The following is a 15,967-nucleotide window of genomic DNA, read 5'->3' on the forward strand; positions in this document are numbered from 1 at the left end:
GAGATCTTATTTCTTCTGCTTGAACTTTGTTTTTCTCCATCAGTTCTGTTATTGCTGCATCAAATTCTTTAGTGTCTCCATTGGCAAATACTTGTGTGGTATCAATCTCCTTGTAGTGTATGTCATTTTCAGCTATGGCTATCTCCTTTCTTCTTTTCAAAGATTTTCTTAATTCCACTCTAGCTTCCTCTACTTTTTGTAGAGTGAGATGCACATCTATCACCTAGTTTTCAATGATCTTTCCAATTTTGAAAATTTCCATCTTTAGATCTTTTCCTCCAAGCTGTTAGGCTCCTTTTTGAGAGAAATTGGACTCCGATACCAATTTTTGGAATATCTTATTGGAAAGAATGCTTCTGAGAGGGGGGGTGAATCAGAAGTACTAGCTTTCTCATAGTTTCAAATCCTTAATAACATATCTTTGAAATGAACATGCATGCATATAAACATTGAGCAATCATGAGAAACAAATATGCATCACCACATAACACTTGAGATTTTGGTAACCCAAAAACCCTCCAAAAATAAGAAGGTAAAACTAGGGTGGGGATGATACCCACAAAATCACTACATTAATAATGTTTGACCACTTCTGATAGTCTGCCCTGTTAAAGGCCTGCCCTGTCAAAGGCTTTACACTATATCAATAGTGACCTGGTTAAAGGATTTACAAACACTTTACATGAAGTATTACCCTGTCAAAGGATTTAGTCACCTAGTTAAAGGATCTACAAAATAGTGGCTAAGCTAACCTATCACCATAGGGTTTTCTTTCTAATACAATTCCTGGAGAGTATTAGGTATAATAAACTTGATAGCTTACAATCCTTCGATTGCTAAATACAGGCACATGATCTTCTTTCTTTGATCTTGATCCTTCATGATCTGATACTCTTTTCTCTGAAAATTAGTTTTCCTTACACACCCTTGTCCATCCACTTCCATGCAATGAGATTTTGTCTTCCTTATAAAGACACTCGAAGAATTAGGGTTAGTTATGGGTCTACGATCCATATTGAATCTCTATTTCTCGCTTATTCCTTGCACTTTTATCATTGGTTGCATGCCTTCTTCATTTTTCTTATTGGCTACATGAAGATTACATAGGAAATATAAATGATTTGATCTTATCACTTATATCCTCCGAGATTCATCATATGTCAGCTATAAAAATGGTTTTCATTTGAGTTTGTGAAGTTTCAAACTCATATGTTGATTCTGAGTTACTTCGTACTTACTGCTTCCTGATGCTTGACACCTTCTGTAACTCAGCTCCTGTATATGCTCGGTACTTAGATCATTCTCGGTACCTGTAGTCACTCAACACTTGATCTTCACTTGGCACCTGAAGACTGCTCGACACCTGATGAATTTCTTGACTCGGCACGTGCTGTGGCTCAGCGTACACAATGTACTCGGCTTCAATGTAGAAAGTGGTTAAGTGTGTTGGCACTCAAGTGTCAAAAACATTTTTAGACTAACACATTGCTAAGGCAGTGGTTTGCCAAAGCAGTCAAGCCATACTTTGGCCTCCTCAATTATGGGGTATGTGATGTAATCACATTTAGTGTTTTTAAAAAAATTATGTTTTTAGATTATGTTAATATTATTAAAAAATAATATTATTAATATTATTGTTATTGTTATTTTATTTAATAATTATTATATTATTTAATGTAATGATTATTAATATTAATAAATTAATACAAATATACATATATTATTTATATATTTTTTGATAATTGTTATTATTAATGATTTAATAATAGTTAATAAAATTTTAATAGTAATATTCAAATATAAGGTGGTTCTAAATGTATGTCATAAAAATTTTAATTGAACTAATAGTATATTTTCAAAATTATATCTTTACAGAAAATGTTTCCTATTGAAATTTATTTAGTATTTGAGATCCTTTTAGACTCAAAGACCCTAGCAAATTTGAAACTTGAATAAATGAAAATGTGAACCTTGGTTGTAATCAAAGACCCTATCAACTGTCATACTTGAAAAAAAGAAAAAAGAAAACTTGAAAACCAATAGTGAAAATTGAACTTTTGTGTTTTCAAAACCTAATGAGTTATGAAAGTTATGCATTGTTATGTACTTTATGTGATGTGTGGTTTACTAGTGTTGGGTTCGGGTTTGAGTCAGTGCATTGACCAATTAGGATATGTACCAGAGGCTTGGGGGTTTTTGTTCTATGATGATGTTATGAATATGATCTTTTATACCCAACCATGGTGACGAGTCACGTGATTTCTATTATGAGATTATATCAGTGCTTATTAGTGCTTTCCAATTGCTTGTATAGAACTGAGGTGAATTATATGATTTTTTCCTAGTGTAACCTTTGAGTTTCAATTAGTTATCTTCTAGTGCTTTCCAATTGCTTGTATAGGACTGAGGTGATAATTGTGATTTATCTTTAGGTGTTTTCCAATTGCTTGTAAAGGATTGAGGTGAATACTATGTTTTATCTATAGGTGCTTTTTAGTTGCTTGCAAATGACTGAGGTGAAAACTATGATTCTAGGAGTTGCACTTTTCATGAGCTTAGGTTAGGTAATCTGTGTGTACATTGAGAAGTGGTTTGTAATGGATGTCAAAGCCCTAAAGAGGTTACCTACATAAGCCATTGTAAGTTGTTTTAATAAGTTAAAACATTTCATTAAATGATAGTAATTTAATGAATTAATAAGTTATTATTTTGCCTTGCTCATGCTTCAAGTTCTAGTATAGGCTAGGCTAGGAGTAGAGAGGATACTTGGTTGTGACCTTGTTTTATTAGTATGCCTTCTCTATACAAAAGGATATTGGTGCCGCGTAGAGATACTAAGAGGCAGAGTCTAGAGAGGCTACCAGGGTAATGTAAGAGTTGGCTCACACGATGACACATGTACACTTGCTTAGTAGATTTCCTATGTGTCTTTTTTGCCTTTGGGTTTAGATGTTACTTGTGTCCGGGTACCTTTGAGATAGATTTCTATTAGGATTTTCTTGACCTAGATGTTGGTTATGACTTGTGGATTGATATCCATTTGGGACTTGAAATTATCTCCTCAACATGGTGGGAGTGGGCCATTTAGGTTCCACAAGGTCGGGTAGTGGTGTTTCTTATACCATTGAGATCCAATAGTTGAATGTCATTGTTGGATGTACCTCTATAGTTGTTCCTTTCTTTTTGATCTTGTGTTTTCTGATGGATGGTTATACTCAGTTGTATTATATTTGATTATCAGAGATCTTATGAGTTGATGTATTGTATTCATGATGTATATTCATTGAGCTTTTCATACCCTGTGACTTGTACAGTGAATGATTATGCATTCTGATTATTGCCAAGTGACATCGTATATAGTTGTATCTTATTTAATTGGATTCATACTTGTAATTATTCTATGATGCCGAATTGTTGTGTATCAGATTTAGTATTAATAAAAATGATACTTATAAAGGTGATTCAATGTCACAAAACCCTTAGGAGATGTAATCTATTTTGATGATTATATGTATGCAAGTTATTTCTTCTGCCATATTATATCTCTTGTTGTTTATTTATTATCTTTCAAAAAAAATGTTTGGAAAACTTAGTGAAACTTTAGTTTAATTTCTTTTGGGTACCATGGCGGTGCATTACACTAGTCATTCCTTTTCATTTTTACCAAGCCTTGGATCATAGCTACCTTGATACTAATGTAGAAAAAAAAAGTTTAAAAGTAAAAATATTTATGTGTTCTAATAATTAAATTAGAAATTCATTGTTGTTCAATTTCATTATGTCCTTACATCTAACGTATTGGTTTTATAAAGCCATTATTAGGGTGAATGCACAAAGTTGGGTTGCAATTCTGTGGAAGTCAAATCCGCAGAATGAGACCTCTTAGAAATGGGTACCTGATTTTAAAAAATGGGCACTGTTTTCAGCTCGGGTACCTAATCCTAAATTTAAAAAATGGTACCCATTTTTAAAAAATTGGGTACGTTTTTTTTAAAAGTAAAAAATGGGTACCCATTTCTTAAAAGGAGATTTTACATGCTGCTTTTAGTTTTTCAAAATGAGTACCCATTTTTTGAAATTCAAATAATGAGTGCCTATTTCTTACAACATGGGGTGAGATTTCTTTTCTTGCCTTGGATTTTGGTTTGTGGTAGGCTTGGTGAGATAGAGCCTATGCCTTGGCCTCTCAAGATGTGGCTAAGGCATTGAACTAACAAATTCATGCCTTGACATAATTTTTAGAGGGTCTTCCCAATCAAATTTTTTTACAAAACAAAAACCCATTAGAGCTCTCACTATCCTAATTTCAAAAATATAAATTTTATAGTGTTATGATTTTAGTTACTATTTTTGTATTATTTTTAATCAAAGGTCGTACCTAAATGTGAAATAGCAATGTTCACTAAAACTTTAATAACTTTTTTTTTTATAATTTTTCTTAAATTAATATGTATGTCATCAATCTACATTCAATTCTTTTGAAGTTTAAAAAAAATTGAAAAAAGTGAAATTTTGATCAAATTATGGTGTTTGTACATGAGAGGTTTTAAAATTTACCTTTATAGCCAATTAAAATTAATAATAATAAAAGTACTCATTAAAAAATATTCAAGAAAAATATTCTCATCAATCTTTGGTGTGTCAAGTAACTTTGTTTAAAAGGATTCACAAAAATTCATTTAGTTGTGTCAAATTATGGTGTTCATACATGAGTGTGGTATGGTCCTGAAACAAACATTTTGAAAAAGTGATTTTTAAAGATCCATACCAAAAAAATAATCTATCATATGGGCATACAAATAGATTACATATTCAACAAGAAGATCTCAGACACTACAATTTTTATTTCTGGAGTTTTTTAAATTTTTAATCTCTAAATGGCTCAAATTTTGGCATCAATTGACAAAATATTTCAAAAACAGAAAAAACACTTCCACTTTTTGGCCAAAAGTGAGACCCAAATTCTTGCACTGACCCATTATCTAATTATGAGAATGACTTTCCACCTAATTAGCTTAATAACCATAAACTATTAAATGTAAACCTTGGTATCCTAATAGTTTTTCATGGATGAGCCCTTGGATTTAGATAAAAATGTAACAATTTTTTTTTTAAATTAAAGTCATATGTAAATGTAATTCCCTAAAATATTTTAGCCAAAATACATGTGCACAGTAATTTCTATTGAATTTTGAGGTGCTAAAATCTAAAATTGGGATATTAAGCTTTATTCTCATATTTCATAACTACATTGCCATAGGCTTAAAGAGGATTTCAATGAATAGATCTTTGATGTCTTTATCAGAATTAGTAAATCGATCTCTCTCTTTATAGAGAGGAGTTGGTAACTTCTTCCAATATTATAAGCATGGTCCTTGCTAATAGTTGGAACATTATCAAGCTTCAAATACTCCCAATCTAATTCCTTGAGTGTTTTTTGCAATAATTCTTTAAGGTGATCCAAAGCTTCTTCCTCTGTAGATTCTGGGTGGTCTTTTATATAACATGATATTCTTGATACTAATTCTCCATGATCTGCCTTGGCCTTCAACATAAAGATTCAGAATTATAATAAAACTTAGTTGGACTTAAAATAAAATAAATTCAATTTACATGTATCTTTTTGTATACATATGAATATAAAGTTATGCAAATAAAATGATTACATACCTTGAAGGTTCTAGTGTCACCTTTTAGCCTAAGGGATAGGGATAAAAGTTCATTGAACTTTGATGGATAGTCCATTTCTTGAATGATGTTATCTGAAAGAACTCCATCTAATGTTAATATAGGTTGCAACATTGTTACACGATATGCTGAACTTGGTATACCACTTTCTAAGTATTCATCTAAAGATGGTATGTAACCATCAGCAAGCCATTGAGCTTCCTTTGTAAGGGCTTTGACATAATCTTCCTACTATACAAGGAAAAATAATAATTTAAAATGAACAATATTTTTAGTCAAAGACATTATATTTGAGTTCAAATTTGGAAAAATATTAAGAAAAATCATTAAAGAATTAAAAAAAAAGAGCCTAAGATCAATTTTAATTCTATTTTAAAAATTCAAAGCAGTTTAAAATATATCATATAACATTTCAATTTTCTACATAAAGAATATTCTATTTAAAATTAAATGCAATATAAATCTTAATAACAATATAGAAGAAAAAAACAAAGCTCTTTCAAAGTTGTATCACTACTATACCATGAGGTCTAATTAAAATAAAATATAATAGAAAAATGAAAATAGCAACATTTGTAGGGAAGTTGAGTGCTAACATAGAAACTGAATTTAATAGTTTATAATGACTAGCGATCATTTATTTGATTTTTGATATTACATCTGAAACATAAAAATATTATGAATATTTTTCAAGCTAAAATAAATTTGATCCAAAATAACTCATTTAATCTCATATGTTATGTGTGGTGTAGGATGAAGTAGTGATTTAAACTTTTTATGAGTGATAAGTTCAAATTCATAGAGCTTTACATGCATAAGGGAGGGTGTCTCGTTGTTGAGTCTTCTATGCTGCATCTGCACTTTCATTCACTCCCAAGTAAAATGCCTTATATTCTATTCTAATATTTTTAGGAAATCTTTCTAGAGGAAAAGGATCCCACCTAAATTAAAAACATTCCAGTAAAACAAGTTAGTTTATATTAATTGAACACACACTAGTTTATGCAAATGTGAGTCAATACAAAGTACCAAATTAATAGAGAACTTTAATTTTATATTTATAAATTGCATGAAAATTCTTGAGTACCTATAGTAATTGTTGCTTAACCTCAATTACCTATCATTTTTCACTAAAAGTATCAATTTAATCTATTATTATGTTATTTATACGAAAAGAAATATACATGAATATAAGTATTTCTGTATACCATACTTACATTTTAATAGCTTCATTGAAGAGTTGTATCTCATCAATAGTACCATAGGTGTCATATATATCATCTATAATTGTTGTAAGAGCACAAATCTTTGCAAAGTCACTTCTATAGACTGAATACTTAGCATCTATGGAGTATGCAGAAGCTAAAGCAAAATATTCCACATGACGATGACGAGCAAAGTCCACTTTATCCAAATTCAAATCCTTCCACCATCTAAGCACAACATTCATACAAATTTTAGTAACTTTCTATATTTAAACCATAAAATAAAATGAACACATAATCTTATTTATAAATGGTAAAGTAGTGTATATAAATTTTCAAATTAAAAAGTGTGCCTAGTGCCCACTTGAAAAACACAAAATCTTATTGAAAAAAAGAATTTATAAGCATATATTGTCCATAATAAAAACTTTATACAAGAGTATAAAATGTTAATCTACCATGATCTCATAAAGTATTTCACTCTTGAGGGAAAGTTTTCCACAATGCACAAGTAGCATTTTTCTCTCCCAATCATCTTACATATAATACAATTGTTATTTTTATTACTTTTTTAATTTTCCTTTATAATGCATATATGTGGCAATAAAGAAATCTATTGCCCATTACTTAAAGGGTTAATCTATGCCATTTACAATTTCTACCTAGAAACACCTTCTCCTTTAAATCCCACTCCTACCCATAATGCATACTACTCATGGGAAAAAACCATAACCTTCTATAAAGTAGAGGAACTAAAAGGTAAACAAAATTTGGATTGTGTTCTGTCCTTATCCAAGGTCAGATTACCAAAAATATCTTGCTTTATTCCCATAGAAGGAAAGAAATAAACCTTGGTTGTGATATCTTTCCTTTAATTGTAGAGCTCAACCTAACCCCATACTTGATAATGGAAAAAAGGTTCTCAATCCTCTAGGTGCTAGAAAAAAGAGAACTTTAGGAAAAGGGAATTTTAGGCAAAAAGAAATTTTTCAATATCCTCGATGAAAACAATTTGACTATCTCACCCCATATCTCTCTTACTATTGGTATCTCAAACTGCAATTGTGTCGACTATATGGAATTAGGAACTCTAGGGGTGCTATTAGACATGCTAAGCTTACATCAATGTATGAAATAGTTGCTACTTTTAGAATGCAATGCCCCCAAAAGACTCATTTAGAGGATTCTATAGGAGGTCTATTAGACTTGCTAAGATTATATCAGCGGATAAATTTGTTATGACCAATGCATCCCTAAACAAAGAAAGGAGACTTATTTAGAGGATTCGACCTAAATGTGAAGTTTAGTGAGGACAACGTAAAAATCTAGTGTGGCCACTAAATCTAATTTCTAAAGTCTCCATTTCCATCTCCCCCATCCTATGAGACATATTTATGAAGGAAATAAGAAAGAAAAGAATTTTGCATCTTTTATAAGAACAATTCTAGAACATATGACCAAAGATTAGAACTATAACTTTTAAAATATGTTATATTTTTAATGATATTACATTTTTTTTTTAGTTACTAATATTATAAATATTCTCTCTCTTCAATATTCTTATACCAAATTTTTATCTATAAAAATTATAGTTTATCACTTTATTTTTTACTCATTTGCCCTCTGAACCTTTGATTTTTATATAATTTAACTTACTTTACAAATATTAGAAGCCCTGAAATAACGTACTCACCATAATTTCTATCTATTTTCAGCCTATTATATGATATCCACTAGTTACTTTAATCAATCAACTTACTTTAAGATCGATTGAAGCTCTCGTCGATGGACTAATTGCATGATATTGAAGTCCAATTTAGCAAGACTTAGAATTTCTTTATTACCGCTCATCCTGAAAATTAGGGTTAGAAGGTCAAACTTTCTATAAAAAGAATAAGCCCTAGCTAACCATAAGAGGTAAAAGAAAAAACATATTGAATTAAACCAGTGCCATTACTTGGTCCAAGATCTATTTTTGTCATAGATGTCCATGTAATTTCTTGCTTCTATTCTGGGCAAATTTCCATGCCAACCATAATCTAGGTTGTACTTTATCTGCGTGTTAAAATTTTGGATCAGGACCACAATAAACAAATTCTTCCATAGTCTTGAGAGAGTTAAAACTTTAGCCTCACCTCTTGTGAAAGATGGGAACTGATATTATCCTTTTGTAGAGCTTGATTTAAATATGTTGTTGCAAAGGATTTAACCTCGTCCATAATATTCTCCCCTGGGAAAGCAATTAAGGAAGCTCCATAAAGATTTATAACACTTCCTATCTTCACTTCTTCTGATTGATTTGATGGAGTCAAGAACTGCCCATCATTTCCTTTGAAGTGTCTTAACACATCTGCCATTACATCAAATAAATTTACTCAGAAAATTTAATCAAAATCAAACATCATAAACAAATTTAAATTAATATAGATGGATCAATCTTTAGAGATCACAGATTAATGAAGAAATTAAGTTTTGAAAAAAAAAGTTAATCTTGACTATTTAACACTTTTAGTCTAAGAAGTAAGATTTAATGTGTGATATTTAATCTTTCAGTGTAGACATAATTTGATGACCTAAAGAACAGGATATCTGTTCAAACAAAGAACTTGAAGCCCCAAAGCTGCCATATTCAGATCTTTAGAACAATTATTCCAATATCTGCTAACAAATTATTTTATTGATATAACAATCACATACATTTTAACTGTTGGAAAACAAGATGAGCAAATATAGTGGCCAGATACTATTTTGGATGATAATTAACAATGTAGAATAGCATTTTGTTTATTATAAACTTTTAAACCAACCTGTAAACATAATCAAGCGCTTGTTTTATTTCATTTTGGAAATGTCTATCTACTGCAAGACGTTGAACTTTTTCAACCATCACAAGGCGCTCAAAAGCATTCTCTTCACAAGATTTACCACTTTCTGCTGTGGGTATTTGATTGAACATGTCCTTGATCTCTCCCAATGTTCCATGTAATGAGAAGTCTGTAAGATTGTTATATATGATCATCTTGAAAACTACAAAAAGAATAAAAGAACATAAAAGAATGACCTAAAATGAAAGAAGATTACATACATCATATGTCTTGTCTTGGATGGTTTTAATAAGATCTTCATCGTCCCACAAGTTGGGATGATGGTTGCCTGTGCGCCTGATTGGAGCTTCAACGGTGGTGGTGGAAGCCTTAGCAATGAAGGGATTAATCAGCCTCCTCCTACTTAAGCTTTGAATGCTTTTATTGAAAAGCTTGACATTAGGGTTGGGAGGAGATTTAAAGCATGAGCTCAAAACAGAGGGGGAAACAGAGAAAAGAGCCATTGCAAGATCTCTAAATAAGCCACTAGAGAACCCTTTGATGGCCTTTTATAACAGGAGATCATGATGAAATCTGTGACAAATTTCCAACTCTTCCTGTGCATTCAATTTGGTTATCATGTGACAAATATAGTTTAGTTAATGTTTGGTTTGGAAAATGTAAGTTATTATCTTTTCTTTATTCCCCTACCGTTTTTACTCCGCAAATAGAAATTAGGATCACCGAGCAATGACAATACAAGCATATACATGCAATTTTAGTATTAATCGAACTGTTATTGAAAGCAAATTATAGGGGATATATAATTTTCAAGTTGAGTTTATATAAATTTTTATAAGTTTTAAATAAATAAATAATATTTTACTTTAAAAGAATTATGGATGGAGAATGTTATATTTAGTAGTATTTGTCTATAGGCTAAATAGTTATAAATTTATGAAAATGATTTATCTCAATACTAATTTAATTGGCGAATGCATTTAAGATCTTATACAACAATTTGTAGGAATGAACCAATATTTTAGGAATCACTACACCCATTTATAGAACTTGTTTTTCTTAAATGAATTCATATTATTTGCTTTAATATAACAAAAATACATTCATCTAAATATTTTAACAATTTACTACTCCTCAGGTATTTTGAAACCGTTTTTTTCCCTTTGCATGACAAAAAATATTATCTCTACAAAACATATTAAAATAACTTTACTATTTCAAATACCCTTATTTTCTTGTTTGTGTTTACTATTTCAAATACCCTTATTTTCTTTTGTGTGTGTGTGTGTGTGTGTGTGTGTGTGTGTCTTTTCATGACAATATTACAAACTACAAATCAAATCCTCATATATTATTCATACTAAATAATAATGAACTTTGTAATTCTTAATTTATATTTTAAATTTTAAATATATGTATATAGTGAGTTTTATAAATTTGTGAAAATAAATATTTTAAATATTTTTCTTTATCTTCAAATTTAGATAACTAAAGGAAAGTTGACAATTATAAATAAATAAATAAATATAAATTATAGCATTTTTAACTTTTTATTTTATTATAAAAACTATACCCTTATTTTTCTATATATATATGTGTGTGTGTGTGTGTGTGTCTTTTCATAACAATATTACAAACTACAAATCAAATCCTCATATATTGTTCATAATAAATAATAATAAATTTTATAATTCTTAATTTATATTTTAAATATATATTTAATGAGTTTTATAAATTTGTGAAAATAAATATTTTAAATATTTTACTTTATCTTCAAATTTAGACAACTGAAGGAATGGTTGACAATTATAAATAAATAAATATACATTATAGCATTTTTAACTTTTTATTTTATTATAAAAACTATAAGTTTATTTCTTATATGTTTTATATAAAAAAAGTTATTCAATGTATTTATATTATATATTAGAATTATATCTAACTATTAGGCAAATGGCGACTACGTAGCACTTGTTGTTTATGTAACGTAATGTCTTATATTAAATGAAAGAAATGTAATTCGAACTAGGAGGCAACATGTCACACTATTAGTTTGCAACAGAAATTTGTGTGTTGAATTAATAGGTTCAAAAAAAAAAGTCAATGCAAGATGAAGTTTTTTGTTACTATTTGATCAATTGCAAATCAGATAGCAACACATGACACTTGATTCTTAAACTAAAAGTATTAAATAGTTAAAATTGAGATACTCTTTTCAATTTAAAGATTACAAATATATCTTATAATATGAAAAAAATAAGAATAAAAGTTGGAATCTATGACACATTTTCTATGAGAAATATCAATTAAAATCAACTCACAACTTAACCCTAAACCTAAAAAATTTTACTTGGCACTTAAAAGTTGCTCGACACATGAAGGTGTCTGAGTGCCAGTTTTACTCGGCACTTGATGGTGCCGAGTGGTAGGTTGCAAGGCACTTGAAGAAAAAGTGCTCGGCACAGGAAGGTGCCGACTGCCAGATTTACTCGGCACTTGCTCGGCACTTAATGGTGCCGAGTGACAGGCAACAGGTGTCGAGTGAACTCGGCACAAAGAGGAGCTCAACAGCAAATGCCGAGTATGCTCGGCTCACAAAGGAAATGCTTGGCAACAATAGATGCCAAATGAGCTCGGCTCCAACTAAAGTTTATAACTTAGAAAATTTCAACGTGAACACATTCACCATTAAAACTAGAAAGTCAAAGCTTTAAGCTTTCAAACAAATTTCTCAAATGCAACATACAAGGGAAGATCAATAGATTCAAGTATGCTTGCTTGCTTTTCTATTCAACTGAGATTTAAACTATTACAAAATTTGGGAGCATTTGGCTTCAACCAGAAAATCCTAAAATAACCCTAAACTGATAATACTTCAACTTTCAATAAACTTTAAAAACTTGCAAGCTGCATACAATGGTGCCTAGAGCAATCACTGCTTCAACAAGACAAATCCAAACAACAACAAACTTACAGAATGAACGAGGAAACACGTGCAACTACAGGCACAAACTTCCTTCTTCCTTCCTTCTCTGCTCAGCTCTGCAACTTCTCTCTGATCTGCTCTGCAAACTCTGCTGAATGAATGAATGTAGAAACATTCCTTTTGTCTTCTGACCTAAAACGTTTTTCCCTCTCATTTCCAAATTCAAAAATCTCACCTACCGTATTAACTTTTCTGTCTGTTCTGGACGTTAAGGTGGTAAGTGAGCGTTTGGCTCAAGAGGCAAACGTCAACGTTGCAATAAGTTTTCCAACATTTTCAACTCTGTTACGCAACATTTGGTTTTCCAAAGTTCCAATCAGTTTCTCGTTTATTTATTTATTATTAAACGTCAACCAAAACGTGTTTGGCACTGATTTTCTTTTCTTTTCAACCGGCGAAAAAAACATAACATTTTCAACTAGCGTGCATTTGATTAAACGTCAACTTGAGCTCAACCAAAACGTGTTTGTCGCCGATTTTCTTTTCTTTTCAACCGGCGAAGAAAACATCTATATTGTGAGTTGGAGAATCTTGACTTTGCTTATCGATGGATAAGGCACATGAAAGGAATCTATGAATATAGTATGTGCAGGGTTGATTTTCTTATCTATGTCCACGTCTCCGTACAAACAACAACAACAACAAGAGTGAGAAACGTTTTTCTCGCATTCTTCAAACGTTTTTCTCGAATGTTTACTACAACGCGGCTTAACCCGCACACTGGACGCCTTGACTTCTTCGCTCACCGGACCCACTCTTACCCACTCTTTAACTTATGATCAGACATAACCTTGATGGGACTCATGAAAGGAATAACTACCCCATCCTGGGAGACATGTATGAAAAATGCATTTATGCTTGGACAACACACATGGACTATCTGACTGAGTGGCTTGAAGAGATTTGACAGTGTCTGATTTTAATTTTTTTTAAATTTCAAATTTATTCCTTTCCCACAAAGATATTATCAGTGTGAATATAAGTGGAGTGAATTTTGTATATTTCTGTTAGACATGTTAGACATATGCAAAATTTGGAAGCAATTTCGTCCTTTTAGACATGTTTCCAAAATCTGAATCCACAGGCAAGGCGGGTGAACTGTTTGACAAAACGGTTCAAAGAAATATGTTCTTATGAAATGCGCCCAGGATTGTATGCTGTGGTTGTCTTCTTAGTGCCCTAGAGTGCCAAAATAATTTTTTAAACTTTAGACATTTAAATCTTAGTGCCAAAAACAATATAAATTTAAGCTATTGTTTGTTACGCAAATATTTTAAGAGGAAGATAACAGATACTTACAAGAGCAATATTATAATTGTTTTCATTCTATCAATACTCTTATTCCAAATGTGACTTTTTCTTATGATGTTTGCAAGTTTGTCGTCTACTATTTAGAGTATATATATAATCAATAATCATGGAAGATGTATCAATTTGTGGTATTGATTTAAATAGTTTAACGATATAGCTTTTGTGTCAAAATCATTGACCTATGCTTCATTAGTAGAGGTTTACAAGAACCCATCTCTCATGTGAATGGATGAAACACTTAGCACTAATTATATCTAGGCAATGCTTACAAAGGTGAAACACTAAGAGTTCCCAGGAGGTCACCAATTGTTATACTATTCCAATGGAAAATTAATGGTGACATCATGTCATATGAATCCTTTAATGAGATACATACAAAGCACTTCTCAAATTGTAGCTAGTATATCACTAACTTGGGATCTAACTTGGTTGATCTCTACAAGGATGGTCATCTAATATAATTTATCACCAGTGTGAATTAACAACTCTATTATGAATATTGTAGTGCCATAGAGTGTAGAAAAGAGAAAGAGATTGAAAAAATGCTATTATCCATCTTCAATTAAATCAAGGAACTATTAGCCCAACATAGAAATCACCTTCAATATTACTCTAAAGTATTCACACAAAAGGTAGAATGTTTGTACCAACATCAAGAGAAAGTGTGGTATCAAACTCATATCTTTCTTTAAGGCTAGACCAATAGCAATGTATGGAAATTAAAGATGATAAAGTTCCTTGTGTGACACAAATTTCATTGAAAGTGATGTTTATTTTCTGATTAGGAGAGCATCTTTTCTGTATGCATAGAATGTTCAAGATGAAATTGTACTTTATTATTATTCTTTTAGTGTTGCATGATTTAAACAATAGGAAATCAAGAAAGAGCTTCAACTTCTACTTAATTATAAGATCAATTTGCTCAATTATCTTAGAAGCCAAGTTTTTTTAGAATGTTGAGGAATCTCCTTTTACTTCATTATATATTTTATTAATATCAATCTTGATTATTATTATTATTATTTGTATTGCAATTCAAAGGTTGATTTTATGTCTAATTCAAATACCTTCAATGATTTACTCTTACGAATTTAGAAAAGGGAGCACTATTTTAAACTGTTCTTCCTCAACTTCAAGAGTACTTAATATAGAGTGCCAAAAAGGGATACTTTTCAAAATTCAATAAAAGAATTTAAGGAAGTATTCTTGGGATTAGTGTAATAAATATATAATTGAGCTCTTTTAGTACCTTTTTATATCATTGGGCTTGACCTCAAGCCATTACAAATGACTTTTTAATGACATAACAACATTCCTATAAGAAGGAAAAATGAAATCCGTCAAGCCTTAAGCCTTTTCTTGACCAGTGATTTTTATAATGGCGAATCTTCACCAATTGGCTATTTCGTCTCCTTCGAAAATCACAATTTGGTGAATAAAACCTACATATGGGGTCAACCATATTGCTAAGATATTAAATAATTTGAGTCAAAATCCAAGGCTAATTGCTCATTAGTTTACACATTATTGATCCCAAATCTCGGTCCAATTGCCAATGTAATCTACATTTAGACCACAATTATTTTTTAATTTTCGCCAATGTTTCCCTAATGTTTTCTTATTGGAAAATGTTATTTTTCCCTTAAAATAAAATAATATTTTCCCTCAGGTTGAGCATCGCCTATCATTTTATTGGCATGTGTCTCTAACTATCCCCGTTTAGCCAACTATTTTATGTTTTGGTCTTTGGGACATGTGTCCTAATTCTAAGAAGATTTAGACTTTATGGTATGTCATTTAAAATTAGGCTCGAAATGGAATTGAAGCCATTGATTGTTATTACATCAATAGTTCAAATTAATTCTTTTCACCATAAAATGACAACATTAAAAGTGATGATGACCAAGTTGGCAATAAAAAAGGCCACAATATTAATTAAATCTTAATGGTCC

The 15,967-nt window shown here is 30.7% G+C and overlaps 1 pseudogene across 1 annotated transcript; it reads right to left on the reverse strand.

Moving 5' to 3' along the window:
- Positions 1–5,178: 5,178 nt before the first annotated feature.
- Positions 5,179–10,255, reverse strand: LOC149577154 (alpha pinene synthase, chloroplastic-like; annotated as a pseudogene). Its single transcript, XR_016362809.1, has 10 exons — positions 9,979–10,255; positions 9,701–9,887; positions 9,477–9,551; positions 9,029–9,254; positions 8,851–8,948; positions 8,653–8,745; positions 6,906–7,121; positions 6,486–6,629; positions 5,671–5,917; positions 5,179–5,545 (listed from the first exon to the last, which is right to left on the reverse strand). The product of XR_016362809.1 is annotated as an alpha pinene synthase, chloroplastic-like (transcript).
- Positions 10,256–15,967: the final 5,712 nt, after the last annotated feature.

Source organism: Cupressus sempervirens, chromosome 1 (assembly GCF_028749045.1).
Source record: "Cupressus sempervirens isolate cs-2001-9-10 chromosome 1, ASM2874904v1, whole genome shotgun sequence".
Lineage (NCBI taxonomy): Eukaryota > Viridiplantae > Streptophyta > Pinopsida > Cupressales > Cupressaceae > Cupressus > Cupressus sempervirens.